Consider the following 21,884-nt stretch of genomic DNA (forward strand, 5'->3'; position numbering starts at 1 on the left):
CATCAAGACTTAAGTGGAACAAGTAACTGCAGATATAGTGGAGAAACAGAACCAAGTGGATCCTGAAGATGTGACCGAATAGCTGCAATCTCATGATCAAACATAAACACACATGGAGTTGCTTCTTGTTTGTTTGTTTTTAAGATTTACTTATATATTTAAGAGAGAGAGAGAGAGAAAAAGAGAGTATGAGTGCAAGAGAAAGAAGAAGAGGAAAGAGAATCTTAAGCAGATTACATGCTGAGTTTGGAGGCTGACATGGGGCTCAATCCCAGGATCCCAAGATCACGAATTGGATGCTTAACTGACTGCATCACCCAGACATCCCAAGGAGTTGCCTCTTATGGGTGAGCAAAAAAAAAAAAAAGATTTCTTGAGATGGAATCTACTCATGAAGATGCTGTGAATATTGTTGACATGACAAGAAAGGATTGAGGATATTACATAAACATAAAGGGCTTAAGGGGCAGCAGGGCTTTAGAAGATTGACATCAATTTTTAATGAAGTTCTACTGTGGTAAAAATGCTATAAAATAGTATGGCATGATACAAGGAAATTGTTTGTGAAGGAAAGAGTAAATCAATGAGGCAAACTATATTGTTTTCTTATTTTAAGAAATTGTCGCAGTCACTCCAGCCTTCAGCAACCACCAACCTGATCAGTCAGTAGTCATCAACGTTGAGGCAAGACCCTCCACCAGCAAAAATATTACAATTCACTAAATCTCCAATAATGGTAAGTATTTTTTAGCAATAAAATATTTTTAAATTAAGGTATTTACATTTTTTTTAGACCTAATCCTATTAGGGGCACCTGGGTGACTGAGTTGGCTAGGCGTCTGCCTTTGGCTCAAGTCATGATCCCAGAGTCCTGGAAAGGAGCCCCACACTGTGCTCCCTGCTCAGTGGGGAGTCTGCTTCTCCCTCTCCCTCTGCCTGACACTCCCCTCACTTGTGCTCTCTCTCAGTATCTCTGTCTCTCTCTCCAAAATAAATAAATAAAGTCTTTAAAAAATAAACATAATGCTATTATCATTTAGTACAGTATTGTGTACACAATTTTTTTTTTGTGGGATGACCATTTTATTTTTTTTTATTTTTATTTTTTTTAATTTAATTTTATTTTTTTAATTTATTTTTTATTGGTGTTCAATTTACTAACATACAGAATAACCCCCAGTGCCCGTCACCCATTCACTCCCACCCCCCGCCCTCCTCCCCTTCTACCACCCCTAGTTCGTTTCCCAGAGTTAGCAGTCTTTACGTTCTGTCTCCCTTTCTGATATTTCCCACACATTTCTTCCCCCTTCCCTTATATTCCCTTTCACTATTATTTATATTCCCCAAATGAATGAGAACATATAATGTTTGTCCTTCTCCGACTGGCTTACTTCACTCAGCATAATACCCTCCAGTTCCCTCCACGTTGAAGCAAATGGTGGGTATTTGTCATTTCTAATAGCTGAGTAATATTCCATTGTATACATAAACCACATCTTCTTTATCCATTCATCTTTCGTTGGACACCGAGGCTCCTTCCACAGTTTGGCTATCGTGGCCATTGCTGCTATAAACATCGGGGTGCAGGTGTCCCGGCGTTTCATTGCATTTGTATCTTTGGGGTAAATCCCCAACAGTGCAATTGCTGGGTCGTAGGGCAGGTCTATTTTTAACTGTTTGAGGAACCTCCACACAGTTTTCCAGAGTGGCTGCACCAGTTCACATTCCCACCAACAGTGTAAGAGGGTTCCCTTTTCTCCGCATCCTCTCCAACATTTGTTGTTTCCTGCCTTGTTAATTTTCCCCATTCTCACTGGTGTGAGGTGGTATCTCATTGTGGTTTTGATTTGTATTTCCCTGATGGCAAGTGATGCAGAGCATTTTCTCATGTGCATGTTGGCCATGTCTATGTCTTCCTCTGTGAGATTTCTGTTCATGTCTTTTGCCCATTTCATGATTGGATTGTCTGTTTCTTTGGTGTTGAGTTTAAGAAGTTCTTTATAGATCTTGGAAACTAGCCCTTTATCTGATATGTCATTTGCAAATATCTTCTCCCATTCTGTAGGTTGTCTTTGAGTTTTGTTGACTGTATCCTTTGCTGTGCAAAAGCTTCTTATCTTGATGAAGTCCCAATAGTTCATTTTTGCTTTTGTTTCTTTTGCCTTCGTGGATGTATCTTGCAAGAAGTTACTGTGGCCGAGTTCTTCTCTAGGATTTTGATGGAATCTTGTCTCACATTTAGATCTTTCATCCATTTTGAGTTTATCTTTGTGTCTGGTGAAAGAGAGTGGTCTAGTTTCATTCTTCTGCATGTGGATGTCCAATTTTCCCAGCACTATTTATTGAAGAGACTGTCTTTCTTCCAATGGATAGTCTTTCCTCCTTTATCGAATATTAGTTGCCCATAAAGTTCAGGGTCCACTTCTGGATTCTCTATTCTGTTCCACTGATCTATGTGTCTGTTTTTGTGCCAGTACCACACTGTCTTGATGACCACAGCTTTGTAGTACAACCTGAAATCTGGCATTGTGATGCCCCCAGATATGGTTTTCTTTTTTAAAATTCCCCTGGCTATTCGGGGTCTTTTCTGATTCCACACAAATCTTAAAATAATTTGTTCTAACTCTCTGAAGAAAGTCCATGGTATTTTGATAGGGATTGCGTTAAACGTGTATATTGCCCTGGGTAACATTGACATTTTCACAATATTAATTCTGCCAATCCATGAGCATGGAATATTTTTCCATCTCTTTGTGTCTTCCTCAATTTCTTTCAGAAGTGTTCTATAGTTTTGAGGGTATAGATCCTTTACTTCTTTGGTTAGGTTTATTCCTAGGTATCTTATGCTTTTGGGTGCAATTGTAAATGGGATTGACTCCTTAATTTCCACAATTTTTATATGCACTGGGAAACCAAAAAAATTGACTCACTTTATTATGATATTTGCTTTATTGTGGTGATCTGGAACTAAATCCACAATATCTCTTAGCTATGTCTATACTGAATAAAAGTTAACAGGCAATAAAAGATAGGACCAAATGCCTAAAAACCAAGATAAAAATGTAGACAATAGATTTCTTTTTCCACTTATGAAGGAGTAACTTCTATAACATAATCTTTACTGTCTTAATTTGAAAATTGAAGAACAAGGAAAAACAACTTTTCAGACACTGAACAACATCAGCAAAGGCCCATAATTTTTAAAATAATGGAAATAAATAAAATAAGTCTCACAGTTGTCCTTATTTCCTCAGATCAGTCTCTGATTTGTGATGAAGAGAGGGGAACTCAGAGCTCAGAGATGTTCTTGAAGAGAATAAACATATAATGAATGCAGGGAGAATGAAGGGGCTAAATTTTGCAGCCCAGGATGCCAGAGAAGAGGGAGCTAAGCAGAGAAAGAGCTCTAGAACTATGTAAAAGAGACCTCATTAGTCTTTTGTCAAACACCAATCTCTACTTTTCTAGGGGAAAGTCCAGGAAGCCAGGCAAATAACAGCATCAGGGAAAGCAAATTACTGGGGAACTATAAGCCAACTCACCCCCCCCAAAAAAAAAAATTAAAAAACAATCTCCAGGGTCCATGCACACTTGAGAATCTTCTGAACTTCTACAAGCTACACTGAAGAGCCCTTGTTGGGAATGTGAGGCCTTTAATGAAGACTCCAGAAGAGTAAAACATAACTCTTAAGATTGAATTAACTCTTGAGGGAAAGTTACTATAAAACTTCCCTAACATATTAAAAGCAAGATTAAACTGTTTTTTAAGCAATTTAATTGCTTTCTGACTGGATTCTGGCACTCCTTTAGGATACAAGAAAATCCAGGAATTTCAACAATGTATAATTCAAAATATCTAACATTGAATAAAAGAATTAATAAGCATGTGAAGTAATAGATAAAACTGATCAATTAATAAGAGAAAATTGGTAAACTAAAGAAACAGAGAAATGAAGGAGAAGATAAAATTAGCAAATATTGAGTCTTCCAAGAGGATACTACGATGAGATTGAAGGTGAAAGGATTTTATCAGAATTTATACCTGTAAAAGAAAATAGGGAGCAAGCTGAGGAAGGCTGGGAATGGAATCAGACTATAATTAAAGTGTGACTCCAAGTGAAGGTAGGAGAAAGAGAAGATTGAGTGGAAAACTCCTATTGTCATGTGGTCTAAGAAAGTTTTGGTAAAATCATTGTTCTATCTTTGAGTCAAAGCCACCTAACTAAAGCATGCCTTTCTCTCAGGAATGAACCTGCCTAGGTAGCTCAGCCACACTTAGTCATCAGCAAGAGCAACCTATGAGAGACATGGCTTTGGTGGAAATCTGGTATGGTTTCAAAGTGCAGCTGTTTGGGCCCTTAGTCAATTATTTTCCAAGTAGTAAAAGATCTTTGAGGTGGTCTCACAACTGCAATAGCAGACAAGGACTTTAAAACAGCTATTGTAGGACACCTGGATGGCTCAGTGGTTGAGCATCTGCCTTTGGCTCAGGTCATGATCCTGGGGTCCTGGGATGGAGTCCCGCATCAGGCTTCCCACGAAGAGCTTGCTTTTCCTTCTGCCTGTGTCTCTGTCTCACTCTGTGTCTCTCATGAATAAATAAATAAGATCTTTTTTTAAAAAAAACAGCTATTGTAAATATGCTTAAGATCATAAAGGAAACCATAAACATAATGATAGAAATGGGAAATATAAAAGAACCCAAACATAACTCCTAAAGATGAAAAAATTCAATATAGAAATATTTTTAGGGACATCTGGGTGGCTCAGTGAGTTAAGTGTCTGCCTTTGGCTCAGGTCATGATTTGGGGGTTTGAGATTAAGCGGCATCCAGCTCCCTGCTCATCAGCAGGAAGTCTGTTTCTCCTTCCTCTGCCCTCCTTCCCCTTGCTGTGCTCTCACTTTCATTCAAATAAATACATAGAATCATCACAAAAAAAAAAAAAAAAAAAAAAGACATACCATATAATCAAATTGCTGAAACCAAGAAGTACAGGGAAAATCTTAAAATTAGCCAGAAAAATATATTTACTACCCATAGTGGAATAATGACTGAAGACTTGACAGAATTATGCAAATCAGAAAGCAAAGAAATTAGTTCTTTAAAGTGTTAAAATAAAATATTCTTAATTGTTGAATTTTATACCTCATGAAAATATGTTTCAAAAATGCAGGTGAGGATAAGATTTTACAGACAAAACTGATTATCCATCACCATCTCACCTATATCTCACTAAACTACAGATCTTCTATATTTTCTGGGGAACCTTGGATTCACACCAGAGTTTCCCAAAATTGGGACTATTAACATTAAAGCGAGATAATTCTTTGTGAAGAAGGATGTCATGCTCACTATAGCCTATCTTCAGCATTTCTAGCCTATACCCAGTAACTGCCAGTAGCAAACCCCTTGCACCCACCAGAAAAGCTCTCACCACCAAAAATGTCTATAGATACTGCCAAACTTCCTGGAAGTCAAAATTATACCTACTCCCCTACTAAAAACCACTAATCTACACAAATTAATAGAAAGTGCCAAAGGTGGTAATTGTGAGAAAAAAATATAATATTTGCTTTCATTTTAAAATTCAATTAAAAGCTAATGGACTTTTAAAGTAAAAATTTAATAGTGTATTATAGAATCTTTAACACATGTAAATGTAAAATATTTGACAATAGTATAAAGGACAGGAAGGAATGAAAGTGTATTCTTATGAATTTCTTACATTGTGTCTGAAGTGGCGTAATATTATTTGAGACTGCAATGTGTTAAAGATGTATTTTGTAAAACTAGGAGCAAATACTAAAATATTTTTAAGGTATAAATAGTATATTTATTTTTTTAAAGATTTTATTTATTTATTCATGAGAGACACACACACACAGAGAGGCGGAGACACAGGCAGGGGGAGAAGCAGGCTCCATGCAGGGAGCTCAAAGTGGGACTAGATCCTGTGTCTCCAGGATCGGGTCCTTGGCTGAAGGTGGCGCTAAACTGCCGAGCCACCCGGGCTGCCCTAAATAGTATATTTATAATATTTAAATAAACCACAAATGAAACAAAGCCCAGAAGTGATCCATATATTGCAGTTATTATTTTTTTTAAGATTTTACTTATTTATTCATGAGAGACACTGAGAGAAAGGCAGAGAGGTAGGCAGAGGGAGAAGCAGGAACATAGATTTTAAAATAATTGTTATACATATGTTCAAGAAAATAATTTACAAGATGAAACACAAGAAAACCTAAAAGTGATATATGACAACTATAATTAAAAATACATATGGAAAAGAACATGAAATAAAACATGAGTCAACATAAAATAACCAAATGAATCATGAAAAGAGAATTATGTAAAATATTGAATTAGCATGAAAGACATATGGCACATGCACATAATATGTATGCAAGTGAAGTTATAGAAGGAAAGGAGAAAGGATAGTACAGATGAAATATGAAAAGAATTAATGATCAAGAACTTTCAAAATCTGACATAAACATTACACAATGCTTTTTATAAATATCAAGAAGATATATTTGTAAATTTATGTGTATTAGAAAATTCTTATGAAATAAAAACTTACCAGATATTATAGAAAACCAATATGAAAACCTGAAGTATCTGAAGTCTATGAAAAACTACAATTTCTCATTTAGAAAACTCTAGCCCTAGATTGCTTTAGTACTGAATACTTACCAATGTTTGAAGTAGTAAATAAAATATAAGCTACTTAGAAATAAATATAATGGAAAATATGCCAGACTCTTAACATAAAAATTAAAAACCTTAATTGAAAGAAATTTTAAGACCTAAATAAATGGAGGAGCATACCATGTTCATGGATAAGAAAACTCATTATGGTAAAGATTTGAATTCACCCCAATTTGACCTACAGATTCAATACAATTGCATAAGTATCCTGATAGGATGTTTAGTAAGAATTAATATGCTAATTTTAAAGTGTATATGAAAATACAATGGTCCAGAAATATCTAAAACAATTTTAAAACCAAAGTTTGAAGACTTCCTTAATCTGATTAAAAACATTAATTTAAAAGAATGTTTAGTTATGAAATATTGAAACTTTCTATTGAGGAAAGAAATCAAACAAGAAGAAATGCTATCATCATTTCTATTCAATAATACACCAGAAGTCCTAGTGAAAGCAAAAAGGTAAGAAAAATATGGTATGATATTGGAACAATTTTAGTTAAACAGATTAAGAAAATAGAATGAAAGCCTAGAATAAACCTGTATATACATTGTTACTTAATTTGTGGTAATTTGACACAAAGTTGATGGACAAAGAATTATCAAGAAATGATATTAGATTAATTAAATAATCATGGAAATAATTAATCATGACATTTAACTCTCACTGAAGTTAGATCTAGTTGTAAAAGGTAAAATAATAAAGCTTCTACAAAATAACAAAGAAAATTACCCTTGTGGGTTTGGGGTGGGTAAAAACCTTTGAATAGAATGTAGCAGAATTGAACATATTTGAGAATTTAATTTTATTAAAATTAGGAAGTCTTGTTTATCGAAAGTCCACAAAGAGAGTAAAAAGACAAGTTTTGAGGAAGAGAATGCAGTGGAGACACACATACACAAACACATGCACATATAATAAAACCAGGACATTTATAATATTAAATTTATTAAATTTACTCTTTATGGTTCTTAGGTTGTAGGTCCCGATTAAGAAGACCTTACTCCCATGAACATATCAGCAAAATGACTCATATTTATGTAACTATCTTTGGTATAAAGGCTGAATTACATCTCTAGTTTTATTTTTCCTTACTGCTAAACTGTTGTTCCAACACTATTTTTTTTTAACAATCTCATCTCCTTTTCTTACTATTTTGAAATATTACTGTTACATATACACTTTTCCATTTGTGTTAGAGATACTTTATGAACTTTTCTACATGTTTTTTCATTTACTGCTCTACCAGTTTACAAACCCAAGTCACACTAAAATAATCCAGTTACATTTCAGCTCTGAATTTTATGTTTTTCAATAGGGTATGCTTCTATATTTGCTTTTAAGTGGGAGATTTTGTGATTCATGGATTTGTAGACAAACCTTCATAAATAGTAAAATATTTTGAGATTTTGCTCAAAACTTAGCTTCCCCATAAAGTGAGTTTTAAAACTTTTCCAAAGATATACCCTAATCTCTCCATTAATAATCTGCTCTCAAGGACCTCGTCCCCCCAGGCTTGTTCAGCCAATTTGGTTCAGGTGAATATATAGATGAATGAATAACTTTTTAGAATAATGATATGCAGCCTCCATTCAATCAATGCTTAACTCTTAACAGTAGAAATGGGGAGTGAGGTCAAGGGTGTAGGATGCTTTTCATTGCACTCAGTAGAAAAATATATAACAAAACATTTCAGTAAAGCTCACCTGACCTTCTTATTGAATCACAAAATGAACAAACATAAATCAGAGCTGACAAGGTTGAGTCTCTCTCCTCAGAGTTTTGAAAATAATAATATATCATCCTCTAACAATATAACATCCATCCTCCCCCACATTCTCTCTCATCTTGTTGGCAAAAGGTCCTTCTTTTCAAAAACAAACCTTCATTACACCAGATGAATGTAGTTCTTATGCCAGAGAAAGAGTATCAGATTCATACTAAAGGGAAGATTGTTTCATACAAGGACTTGCCAGAAAAAGACTTAGAGATGAATTATGTTGAAGCTCCCTGTGCTCCTTTAATGAAAATTCTAGTATGTAGCCAGATGTTTTATTGGGGAAGGGAATCAAGAGAAACATAGATTGTCCTGCCACTCATCTGAATACTGAAGCTGAAATTAGAGTGATTCACAAATGCACATAATTGCCGGAATATTTATCTTTTTCAAAAAAAAAAAAAAAAAAGAAGAAGAAGAAGAAAAAGAAGAAGGAGAGAAGAACCTCTCCCTCCCCTCCATTTTCCTTTTCCTTCTGTAAAATAAAAATCAGACCTTTGATTTGAGAATTCGGGAGACTATGTCCCTGTGTCAGAAACAACTAATGCTATTATTGTATTTGCAGCCTGAGGGAAAGCCTGGATCTGATAATTGTATGTACTCCTGAATAATGCAGAGGCAAATTTCCTGACCTCTTGGGTGTTTCTTGCAGCAAAGAATGAACACAAGGAGAAGCTAAGGTAAAGCCAACCAAAAGCCAATTAGCATCTTTCAGTAGCTACAGAACATATGTTTTTTTATTATTCATTTATTCATTCAGTAGATATTTATTGATTTTGTCCATTTATGCCAGGTACTCTTTGAAGGGCTGGGAATATAGCAATAAACAAAATACATAAATTTCTTCTCCTATTGGAGCTTACATACTGGGGGTTGGAGGAGGCAAAAAATTAACAAATAATTAAATAAATATTTAATATGTTAGATGGTAATAAACATTAAGAAGCAAATGAAGCAGTTAGGGGAAGTGCCTAGGGGAAAGGCGTCTTGTTTTATATAAAGGGGACAATAAAACTCTTGCTAATAAGGTGGGATTGGAGTAGAGATTTCAAGGATATGAGAGATGAGCCTGGATGGTTTTTAAAATATGCCAACAACAACAAAATATGCCATCAAATTATTTGATACTCTTTCCTTAAACAGGTGGAACTGAATCCTTTCTCTTGAGTGTAAGCTGGATTCAGTGATTCATGGAACACAACCTGCCACGAATAACCCTGTCAAGTGGCCTGTGTGGGGAGATACTGAAGCCTCTTTCCAACAAAATCTGGAAGCAAACTCTTCAGTTCTCATCACATCTTCAGACTCTACAACCCTGGCCAACAGCCTAACTGCAACCTCACAAAAAACCCTCTCCTCTCTGAGACAGAACCCACTCCCAGATTCTTGATCCTCAGAAACTGTGTGAGATCACAAATATTGATTGTTCTAAGCAAAAAAAACTTAATAGAAAGTTTTTTAGGGGTAATAGAAAACTAATTCATCATCTAAGGGGATGCCTGAGTAAGAGCCACCCAGGGAACAAGAGTAGCAAGTACAAAGATCTCATGGAGGGAGCCTGACTGTTTTGAGTAGAACTAACAGGAGAGTAAACTGAGGGAAAGTACAAGCAGATGGTGACTAAAAGGTAACATCAGATTAGAGCACGCCAGTCTTAAGAGCCATTGTGAATTAACTATAAAAGGATGTAATCTGGAAAGATTGAAGGTAGTAGCCAGAGAATGGATGATTGAAACTGAAATTATGGAGGGGTACAGTTAGTCAAGGATATGAGAGAAGACTGGAAACAAAATTATTAATGAAGAGGTAAAAAGTTTGAAGAAAAAAATCAAGTTTTAGGGTCTTCTTATGAAGATTTCAGTTTGTTTCTCTCCTGCATATGTATACTATCAGGCAAAATGCTCAATGGATCATCTCAATTTGAACATCATCATTAATAGCAAAACAACCCAAAAGGTATTATTTTATTGCAAAACAGACAGAACCTTGATTTCGAAGATTGAAATTTAGTAAGCTTTCTAATTTGTAGAGAAGTAAATTGAAAAATCACTTCTAAATTAATATCTCCAGCTCCCTATCATTCTCATCTATTTTATTCAGTGTAAATTGATTTTATTATCATTTCTCTGTTCCAAACAGATTTATCAAATTTAAACTCTCAAAATTTAGTGATTTTTCTTTCAAGTGTCTTTGTACATATTTCTCATTTAAAGTGTGGCTAATTTTGTTAGGTGTAAATTGGAATTTATGGCTTCAAGTGTTATCTAAGTGAAACGTTGAATCCCTCAGCCTACAGGAGGGGTCATCTTCCACTTCTCTTCCTTCTGGGCTGAATATAGTACAAACAGAATTAATGGGTTATAATGGCAAAATACTCAAATTTGAATAAAGACAGTAACAAAGGGTGGTCATAAGCTGAGAACACTAACTTCAGAAGGAATTTGTATATATAAGATAAGGTGGTAATAAGTAGATTTTATTCTATCACATCAGTATTCTTTTCAATGAAGTATGTTTTCTATTTTCTAAAACCATTCTTGTCTATTGATTAATTAACTACGACTATGCAGCCAAATGCTAGATAGCAAATATGGATTTGACTATCTCACACCATTATTTTATAGAGATATCATGAGCACGGTAATGTCAGGCTGTGAAAAACGTTTAATACTATTTAATTTTATTAAGCTGTAGAGCTTGTCAGGAATCTGGAAGTTATTTTGTAATCATTTCATTTTCAATCTTTTGACATTTTGAAAACCTTGATTTAGAATTATTTTCTTCACGGACAGTTATTTCCTGCTCTTCGTCCTCTAGCACTCAGTGAAGCATAGATGTAAAATCATTTAAATCTTTGAGTTTTAGAGACTCTATAATTAAAAATTGTGGTTTAAAGTTTTTCTTAAAAGTAGGGCTAATTAAGAGAATGTCAATAATTTTTTTTTGTAAATAACTGTTTTCAGCAGATGGCTAAGAACAATTGCAAAATAAAATCTCACAGTACTTAATTACCTGTGAATATAAAATTGGGCAGAAAACATGTGTTATCCAAATTGGTGTGCATGTAAGTATATAGTGTGTGTCTTATAGGAAGAAATGTTGGGAAAAAATAGCTGTGTTTTCTTTAAAAAAAAAAGATTTATTTATTTTAGAGAGAGAGAGCCTGTGCACAGTGAAGGAGAGGCAGATGGAGAGGGAAAGAGAATCTCAGGCAGATTCTGTGCTGAGTGCCAAGCCCAACACAGGGTTCGATCTCACACCCTGAGATCATGACCTGAGCCAAAATCAAGAGTCAGACACACAACTGTCTGAGCCACCTAGGTGTCCCTTAGCTGTATTTTCTTAAGACTAAAACTTGCCAGAGAAGGATTCTTAGTAATGTAGCTGGAAATGTTCAAAGTTCATATTTAACTCAATACCATTCGATCTAAATAAGTCAATGTGTACCGCATAGCAAATTAAGCAAATGACAGAGAGTAATTTTCTCTGAAGTAGAGGACTATTAACAAACAGAATATGCCATCAGCATTAAGTTTCCAGAAACACTGTTTAAAGTAATTTATAGGTTGGCCAATGATTACATTTTTCTTTCTCATTTGTACTCAAGAGGATAATTTTTAATTAAAATAATACACAGAGGCCAATTTAGCTTGACACATAGTAGATGAAAATGAAAGTTTGCTAGGTTGTTTATATTTGTTTAGTTTGGCTGGATTGTTTGCCCCTTCTTTCTCACTTTTTCATGAAATTACAGTTACAGAAGATTTACTGTGTTTACAGTGTGAAATGTGAAGGAGAAAAATGGAAGTTGTTTTTATTTTTTTGTTTTGTTTACCTGGGCTTTTATACCCCTGAGGAATGTTATTGCATTCACATAAATTGACATAAGAGTTGCAAATCCTTCTGCTTCTGCCTAAAACCAACTTAGGTGTTTTCTCTGGAAAACAAAACTAAATGCTCCCCTTAGTTCAAAAACTGTGTGTTCTCTTCTTATCAAATGCTTATTTATTCATCAAGTATTTACTGGAATCTTGCCAAATATCAGTCAATCTTCTTGGCGTTGAGGGTTATTAGTGGGCCAAATAGACAAAAATCCCTACCCTTTCCAGTTCCAGAAAATAAACAATAAATAAATTGAATTAGTGATTGTATAGAATGTCATAAAGCAGTAAGCAGAATGGGGAGGAAGCGCAAAGGAAGTGGGAAAAACTAAGATAGGAGAAATGCAACTTTAAATAACAAGTTAAGAAAAGCATAATAACCTGTTAGAAGATAGAATTACATTGGCTCCTATTGTTGCTCTTGTTTAGAAATGACCTTTCAGTCCAATTATTGTCAAAATCAATCCTAATTTGTTCACAGCTGCTGTAGGGGGTGTGAATTATACTCCACAATATATGGGCCTATATGAGGATATAATTTTTCAAAAACAAATTTTCCACATGGTCAGGGACTTTCTATTCAGTTTCCATGATTGGGCCTTTCCCAGCTCCCAAGTTTGTAGAAGAAATTTTATTTTGGATTTTATTTGGGTTCCCCTGGCTTTTGTTCCTCCTTAATCACCATGAACATAATCTCAAAACCCAACAGTTGCTTGAAGACCCTCAGCATAAGGGCGATTGTCAGTTTTTCTTTCTAAATAGTCTATGCAGCTATTCCACTCTGGAGGGCTTTTCAGTGCTGTGAGGATGAGCAATAATAATCTTTCTATTCTTGGGAACTGCCTCAAACCTGCCCATCTCCTTATGGCTTTTCTTAGCTCCTAACTTGCTGCCACTTCTCCATAATCCCTTACTTTTTGTGGTTCCTACCCAATCTACACTCAAGGAAGCTCAAGATTGTCTTATACTTTCCAGAAGAAATGACATGAAAGGAGATGTTGGCACATCGCTATAGCCCTTCTCCCCTCCCCCAACTCAATCTCGACACTCTTATATAAAGGACACAAGTGTTTCCTAATGAATTAGCCCTCTGTGGATTAATTCAAAGTGAGGTTCCTACAGAGCCCTGAGTGGGAATATGTCTATTCTTATATGTCTCTTGATTATTATCACAGAAACTGAGAGGCAGAAGGGGCAGGGAAGTATGGCTAATTTTATAAATGTGGAGATGAAGCAAGAGACAGAGGATAAAGGGGGAAATGATGCCAAAACTTAACTTAGGTCTTCTAAGCTCTTCATCATTGCATACGGAGATAAATTCTTGATCATGCAAAATGGATTAATCAGCCCAAATCTCTTAGACAGTTTCTTTTATTTGTATATTTGCCTTTTTCCTCCCTCTAGAACTAAGTTATTTTTTAACTTTTCCTAGGTCCTCATGACAGCCCCTATAGAAAAGCAGCACTAACGTTTCTAATAGTACTCAATAGTAATCCCTCTTTTGCTCCACAGAACTTTCACACATACCCTAACACTCCTTCTTCCATCACCTTTATTTTCCCATCCTTAATATGCCTCTTCATATGAAGAAACTATATTTTGTTCTGTCAAAGAGAGGACAGATTAATGCTCATATTCCCTTGCACCAGTATTTTCCAAACGATGTCCTATGGTCATCAGTGTTGTTCTGCAAAAATAGATTCTTTGATGAAGTATGGTTGAAAAATATTTGTTTAAACACACTTCATCGGATTCTTTTATTATAAGACTTCTCAGTAGCCTCCCTATGTTAAGACTTATGAATAAGTCTCTCCAAGATGGAAAAAGTACATGAAGAATTTCCCTAATCTTCTGTCACTAAACCACCTTTTCTGGAAGAACATTGATCAAAATTGTGTAAGACATTAGCTTCCAAAGAAAACAGTTTATGAGATGTTATCCTGAACGCCAGAATCCTTGCCATAGCTTAGTCCTGGACAGCTGCCTTTTTTTTTTTTTTTTTTTTTTTTAGATTTTGTTTATTTATTCATGAAAGACACAGAGAGAAAGGAGGAGACATAGGCAGAGGGAGGAGCAGGCTCCCTATGGGGAGCCTGATGAGGGACTCAATCCCAGAACCCCAGGGATCACGACCTGAGCTAAACCACTGAGCCCCACTGGTGCCCATGGATTGCCTTTACACTTGTCATGCCTTTTACATTTAGAGATATTAAGCTGGGTCTCTGAATCTAGCAATATGACAGACTAGGTTTCCTAAACAGTCTACTTAAAGTAACTAAATGTATGGATAAATTAAGTTTAAAAGATATTACTGAGTTGACACAAAATAAGAAATTCACAGAACTCTAGGAGGTAAGCCAATGCCTACACGGGTTTTAAAATGAATATTTCTAGCAATCCTCTAGAGACCTTAAAGCTTCTTTTGATGACTTCATTGCTTCCAAGGAAGGTAGGGAATACAAGACAAAATTCATAAATAAAGCTGGAAAGGTAAAGAGTTCTACCCTTAAAAAAAAAAATAAACCCTTATCAAAAAAGGAGACAGCAAGATAGGTTGCGTATTTGGATTCTGGCAGTGGGTAGAGAGATAAAAATATGCCCTGAGAATTCATATTTATATGCTAGGCCTCCTACAGGATTGTAGTCTAAATTTATATTAGCATTATGGTTTGAAAAGCTTCAAATATAAAACTTATGTTAAAGTTGTCACTGGTTGGTAGTAATTACAGGTGTTCAGCAGAAACAAATGCAAATTCTTTTTGAAGGAACTCCAAGCTAATTCAGGTTTCAAAGAATTCCACAAAGTTCCAAGTTAAAGGGCATTTTATAGTAAAAAATCATAAAACGGGGATGCCTGGGTGGCTCAGTGGTTGAGTATCTGCCTTCAGCTTAGGGTGTGATCCTAGTGTCCCGGGATCAAGTCCTATATCAGACTCCCTGCACGGAACCTACTTCTCCCTCTGCTTATGTCTCTGCCTTTCTGTGTCTCTCATGAATATAAATAAAATGTTTTTTTAAAAATGATAAAGCAGGTCAGGATAAAAGCATCAAGATTAGGATCCAGGAGAATTAAGGATTATATATACAGAATGACAAATGCTTCAGATAAAGGATTTAGACACAAATTTTTAAAACTATATTTAATATCTTTAAAAATAATAAGAGAATATAAAATTTTGATTACAGAACAAGCAAACATTAACAAATAGAACTACTATAATGGAAATATAATTGAATTTTAAACCTTAATGATTAGTTTAAACAGCCAGAGGTGATGCAGCTGAAGACAAATGTCCTAGAAAAAGAATCTGAGAAAATAATCCAGAACACACTCAAGAGGTTGATGATATAAAGGGAGAGTAAGAGACTAGGATAAAAGCATCAGAAGATCTAAAATATTTTTAATTAAATAGTTTACAGGAAGCTAACAAAATAGAGGAAAAAACAAAAATCCAAAGATAAAATAGTTGAAATTTTCCAGACTTTTTGAAAGACATGGGCATTTAGATCTAGGAAGCCTGGCATACTCCAAGCCAGATGAATAGATAGAAATCAATCTTTCAATTAAAGTAAAACTGCCAATGCCAAAGAAAAATAGAAAATCCTGAAAAATGGCTAGAGAAAAAAGACTGATTAACGGTAAATAAGTGACAATTAGCCTGGTGACTGAAAGGCAGCTGAAGACAGTTGGAGTACCTTCAGTGTGTTAAAAGAAATGAAAGTTAATGTAAAATCTTATAATAAGTAAAACATCTTTCAAGAGGAAGTATGAAGTAATTAATGAAAAAAAGTTACCAAAGTTACATTTTGTAAAGAAAAATTAAAAGATGGATGTTAAATGAACCCAAGTGGAAGATAGAATAAAGGAGTGTTTAGCAAAGATAGTGATAAATATTTAAATACACTCAACATATATGAATTGTATTATAATAATAATGTCTACTTCATGTGTAGTGAGGAAGAGGCTATATATAAATAAAAGCCTGGAAAATATAATCTTATACATTAAATATAAACATTAAAATAGGGCAAATGCTAAAGGTTTGATAAAGAATGCCTAGAAGTAGAGAAATATTGAATGAGATGAAGAAAACCAAAAGGCAAGAAAAGAGAGAAATATAAAAAATAGGACACAAAACTGCTTACTAAGATGAGCAGAAATAAATCCAAATATATCTATGGATTATTCTGTTAATGTCCATCTGCTAAAGACCATTGGAGACCCACTGTAGCCAAGAAGGTTGCATTTATTGGCTGTCACAGAGAAGAGAGAATACGACAAGGAACCACACATTATGCCAGGAGGGTTTAGAAAAAAGTTATAATAAGATTTGTTCATGTTGAATAATTGGGGGAGAATTGGGATTTTATTTGCTCTGAACTGAATATTGTTAAAATTCTTTGGTAGGGTATCTTGATTTTATCTAAGAGGCAGGAGAAATAAAGAGGGGACTATAAATCCGTCATTAGTATGGAAACAGCAGTTACTAGCACTAATCAGGCAAGGGAATTATTAGGTTCTTTTTTTGGTTTGGACGATATTTTTGTTTTACTAAGAATGATTAATGGAAAGTTCTTTTTTTTTTTCTATCATGATCACAGACCTATGGCAACATCGTAACCCAGCTGAGCTCCTAGAAATACCAAAACCTATCTCTTAGGTTTGGCATCATTCTTTGCCAGGCCTACCTGTGTGTAGTAACTGCTTTTCTCATTTTTTTCAACAGTAACTGTAAATGGACTAAATTTACCAGGTAAAAGATAAACATTGTTAAGCTAGCCTAAAGTAATCCAATTCCATGTTGTTTATAGGAGAATTAAAGCACACAGACACAGATGACTGAAAGTCAAATGATGAAAAAAAAATACCAAGGAAATACTAGCCAAAAAAAAAGATTGTGAATTTACATTAATTTTTGATAAAATAGACTTTAAGCCCCAAACCATTACACCATTCTTAAAGAAGAGCAACTTGTAATATAATAATAAAAAGGCCAGTTCATCACAAGAACATCATAATTCTAAATATTTATTTATTGAATACCATAGCTTCAAAACATAATAAAAATTGACAGATAAAGAAAAAATACCTGGTGGGAAAATTTAAAATAATGTTTTATTATGGAGATTTTCAAACATTTACCAAACTGAACAGAATAGACAGGTGCCTGGGTAGCTTAGTCAGCTGAGTGTCAGACTCTTGATTTCAACTCAGGTTGTGATCTCAGGGTCCTGGATAGAGCCCCTCTTACAACTCTGTGGTCAGTGGGGAGCCTGCTTGAGATTCTCCCTCTCCTTCACCCTCTTCTCCTCCCCCCTGCATACTCTCTGTGTGTGTGTCTCTCTTTCCCTCTCTATCAAATAAATAAAATCTTCAAAAAAAAAAAAAAAAGAAAGAAAGAAAGAAAGAAAGAAAGAAAGAAAGAAAGAAAGAAAGAAACCTGAACTGAATAGTATAATAAATGACTTTGTGCCCATCACTCAACTTTCTGTTGAAGTTTACAGCTTGTGTGTATCTCTTTTTTTGGGGAAATATGTGTTTATATCCTTTATTAATTACCCAGTTTGTTTTTTATGGTCTCCACAATACTTCTTTCTCCATTGTGTTGTTTGAATAGAATTAACTTTATCCACGGGGATTAGCAGAAGCCAATTAGGGTAATCCCATCCCTCTTGTGGCAATAACTGATTTTAGGTAACACAAATTTAAACCAATCAGTCCTTTGTAGAGTTGAATGATCGTGGGTGCTTTGGGTCAGTGCAAACTCAGGACCTTTTTTTGTGATGATAATGTAAATAGTAACCCCAAATACTCCTGGCAATCATTGAATCCATAAAGAAAACAAACCCCAGTGATGAGGAACAGAAGGATAGCTGAGGTCAAAGCACAAGCTGATACTGCACAAAGACACCCCCCCACACACACACACCCCTGACACCCTCATCTCCCCCCACGCCCGGGGTTGGATATGTGTGACATTCCTTAGGAAGCTTCCAGTTGTCTTAATGTTATTGCCTTACTAGAGGAAAAAACAATCTTTAACTTGACAATGGCAAGGCCTTTATAGTATCTTATAGGTCCTCCTTAACATATGAAAATCCTTTTGAAATATGTTTTCCTTACCTCCCCAACTCCCAGGTACTCCTGGGAGCCAATTTATTGTTGAATTTCTCATTGTTTAAGCCAGTTTGGGTGGTTGTTTTGCTTGTGATGATAACAATTATAAAGTATATGGGTTTTCTTTTTCTTCTCAATTCAAAGTCTTGTAATTTTTTTTGTATGATTAGTCCAGATACCTTAATACTAATCCTGTGATATATATATGAAAATGTCTTTAAAGTTTACCTTTTATCTTTTAACTAAGCTTATGAAAACTTTCTTATTTCCCTACACAAAGATCCAGGATTTGTGGGCCAAAAAGTTGTGCAATTTCCAAACGCCTCTTTAAATATAAAATACAGGGCAGCCCGGGTGGCTCCACAGTTTAGTGTGGCCTTCAGTTCAGAGCATGATCCCGGAGACCCAGGATCCAGTCCCACGTCAGGCTCCCTGCCTGGAGCCTGCTTCTCCCTCTCCCTGTGTCTCTGCCGTGCTCTCTCTATCTCTCATAAATAAATAAATAAATAAAAAATAATAAATAAATAAATAAATAAATAAATAAATAAATAAATAAATAAATCTTTAAAAAATAAATGTGGGCGATCATGAACTAGTTGGAGTAACTGAACCAAACCAGGCCTGGACTTGCTTCCCTCATTCACTCAAAAGGCTCGAGAGCCTAAAGGGTGAATAGTTGGTAGACGCTTGAGAAAGGGCTTGAGCAATGGTTCTCAGGGCTCGCTTGTACGTGATTGCCCACATAACACAATAGATAAAACTTATTCTGACCTGGTCATAAATGTAAATAAGGGTCTGTCTGTCCTTGCTGGTCTGTTTACCATGCCTAATATTCCTTTGAAGTGTGTACATCTGGAGCAACAAGCTTATCTATTTACCAAGGTCTTCTGGCACCCGTGAGTCTGTCTTGCATGCTGAGAAAGGGAACTTTGGAGAGTTTCACAAACCTGATAAAAATAAATACCTTCTTGGCTTTGGTTTGTTCATGCTATAAAATGTTGTAAAACCTTGAATAAAGCTGGCACTGCTTGGACATCATCCACTGTGTCCCTCCTGTCCCCATCTCTTTTCTTTTATTTTCCTCAACCCCTTATCTTCAGGACCCTGATTGTGCTGCCGCAGCGCACACAACAAATAAATATAAAATACAATTATAAAAACAATTTTAAATATGAAAGTCAATATTTTTTTTTGAAAGTCAATATTTTGAATAAGAAATCACAAGTCTGTAGATATAAAAGACATGATAAATATCATAAATATCGTATAGGATGATCTTGTCATCAAAGATTTTGTAGCATTTTCTATAGAGAGGATAGAAAGTTAATTTCATCTTTTCTATAGTGTGTTTGATAAAAATTTTCATTTTATTATTGAACATTGAGAAGCATAAGACCTGCGACTTTCCTGACAAACTCACTCTTTGGCGTACAGTTAAAATTGGGGCTCTGTAAGCACCAGAATTATAAATTTTACTTAACTGAATTCCCAAGGGAAAGTTTTTTAAAAATGTGTGGTGTGTTTATAATTATAGTGCTGCATTAGTAAGAATATATCTGACAGAAGACAACTTCCATTTTGAAAACCAAATCCTCTGTAACTTTTGTGTCGGTCTGGTATGTGAAATAAATTTTTACAGACTGGCTCCTGGCCCTTTAATTTCAATAATATTTTATTTCCATGCACAGAAGTTATTGCAAGTTACCTAAATATATGTAATTAAATATAAAGTCAATATAAATCTCCATTCAAGTCTTCTTTAGCCAACCCCCCAAGTGACCCTGTCTAATTCACTGCCTCCTGACATGGGAGCATATATAACAGCAACAGTCCCAACATAAGGCAGGAGGTGATATAAATGAGAGGTTGGCAAATCTTTTCTGAAAAGAAATAGTAAATGTTTTAGACCTTAAGGATATACAGTTTCTGTCACAGTGACTCAACTCTGTCCTTGTAGCACCAACACATCCACAGGCAATAGGAAATGGGATGAGTGTGGTCATCGTGTTCTAATAAAGCTTTATTTATAAAAACAGATGGTGGTCTGGATTTGTCCTTCCCCCATCTAAAACAATTGAAATGAAAATATCATGCCAGTGTATATTTCACAAAAATATATGACCATTTGAGCATATTTAAGACCCCCTGTAACCTCTAGGGAGTACAAGTCCCCATATTATTAAGGCTTAATAATTATTAATGTCAAAGGAAATCTTCCTTTGATCATAAACATGTATGTTTATTACCCTTTATGATTTTTGTTTTCTATGACTGCTTCAAGTATATCCTATGCAGAAGCATAAATTTTCATATCTTCCAAAAACCTTTGAATTGTCTTATTTTTTGTTTATGCCCTTAATCTCCATGGAATTTACTGTTTTGAATGGTGTGATCTAGGGGTCTATCATTTTAATAACATTTTCAATATTCCCCAAAAAATTTATTGAAATTTATCTCCCCACTGATTTGAAGTGCTGCTTCTATCATAATATTGAAGTATGATTTTATAGGGGCCTGGGGCAAGCTGCCACAAGATGGGCCATTTTGGCATAAAGGTTATCTTAAGTTAAAAATCGTTTAAAACCAAAAAAAGTAATTAAAACTCAGTATGTACAAAAAAAACCTGTGTGCCATCCCTACAAGTATCTAATTTTACATTGGGAAGGAGAGCCTGTAACAGGAAGAGAGCTATAAATCTGATAATAAGGCAAACTTTTTCCAACATCACCTCTCACCTTCTTGCTAACGGACTCCTTCTCTTTTGTATCCTCAGGCCCTCCCTCTCCCCTCTCTTTAGCTCCCATAAGCTTCATGTTGCCTCATTGCCTTTGGAATTTCCTGTCTGTAAGGATTCCCCATACATATGCTATTAAACTGGATTTTCCCCTGTTAATCTTTCTCTCGGTAATTTGATTTTAAGTACAGATAGAAGGACCACAGGGCAGAGGAAGGTCTTCCTCCCTCACAATTTTATTGTCTTCCTTTTTTAAGGTCTCTTAATTTTTTCAATATAAGATTTATATTTTCTCCATAAGAAATAAAGGCCTAATACATTTATGTTAATTTCAAGGTACTCTAGCTTTAGGGAATACAATCCTTTTTTCTTGCTATAATTTTGAATTAGTTGTTTCAGGAATGTACAAAGCCGTTGGCTGTTGTATGTTGATGATGCATCAGTTCACACTTTAGCACTAATATTTGTCAGTTCATTCTTTCGAAGTTTCAAGGTAGGTGATTATGTTGTCTGTAATAAATTTTAACCCACTTCGGCCTACATTTTAATTTTCTTATTTGTTTTAGTATCCAGGTTATGCTAGCTTATAAAATGAGTTGGGGGAGTAATCCATCTTTTTGTATTTTCTGGAATAATTGTAAAAGTTGGAATTAACTATTCC

At 35.0% G+C, this 21,884-nt stretch overlaps 1 long non-coding RNA gene across 1 annotated transcript; it reads left to right on the top strand.

The window, feature by feature from the left end:
* Window positions 1–394: 394 nt before the first annotated feature.
* Window positions 395–10,464, top strand: LOC119869635. The gene is made up of 3 exons (XR_005371081.1): window positions 395–736; window positions 9,056–9,170; window positions 9,634–10,464. It is a non-coding gene; the product is annotated as an uncharacterized LOC119869635 (long non-coding RNA).
* Window positions 10,465–21,884: the final 11,420 nt, after the last annotated feature.

Source organism: Canis lupus, chromosome 16 (genome assembly GCF_011100685.1).
Source record: "Canis lupus familiaris isolate Mischka breed German Shepherd chromosome 16, alternate assembly UU_Cfam_GSD_1.0, whole genome shotgun sequence".
Taxonomy (NCBI): domain Eukaryota; kingdom Metazoa; phylum Chordata; class Mammalia; order Carnivora; family Canidae; genus Canis; species Canis lupus.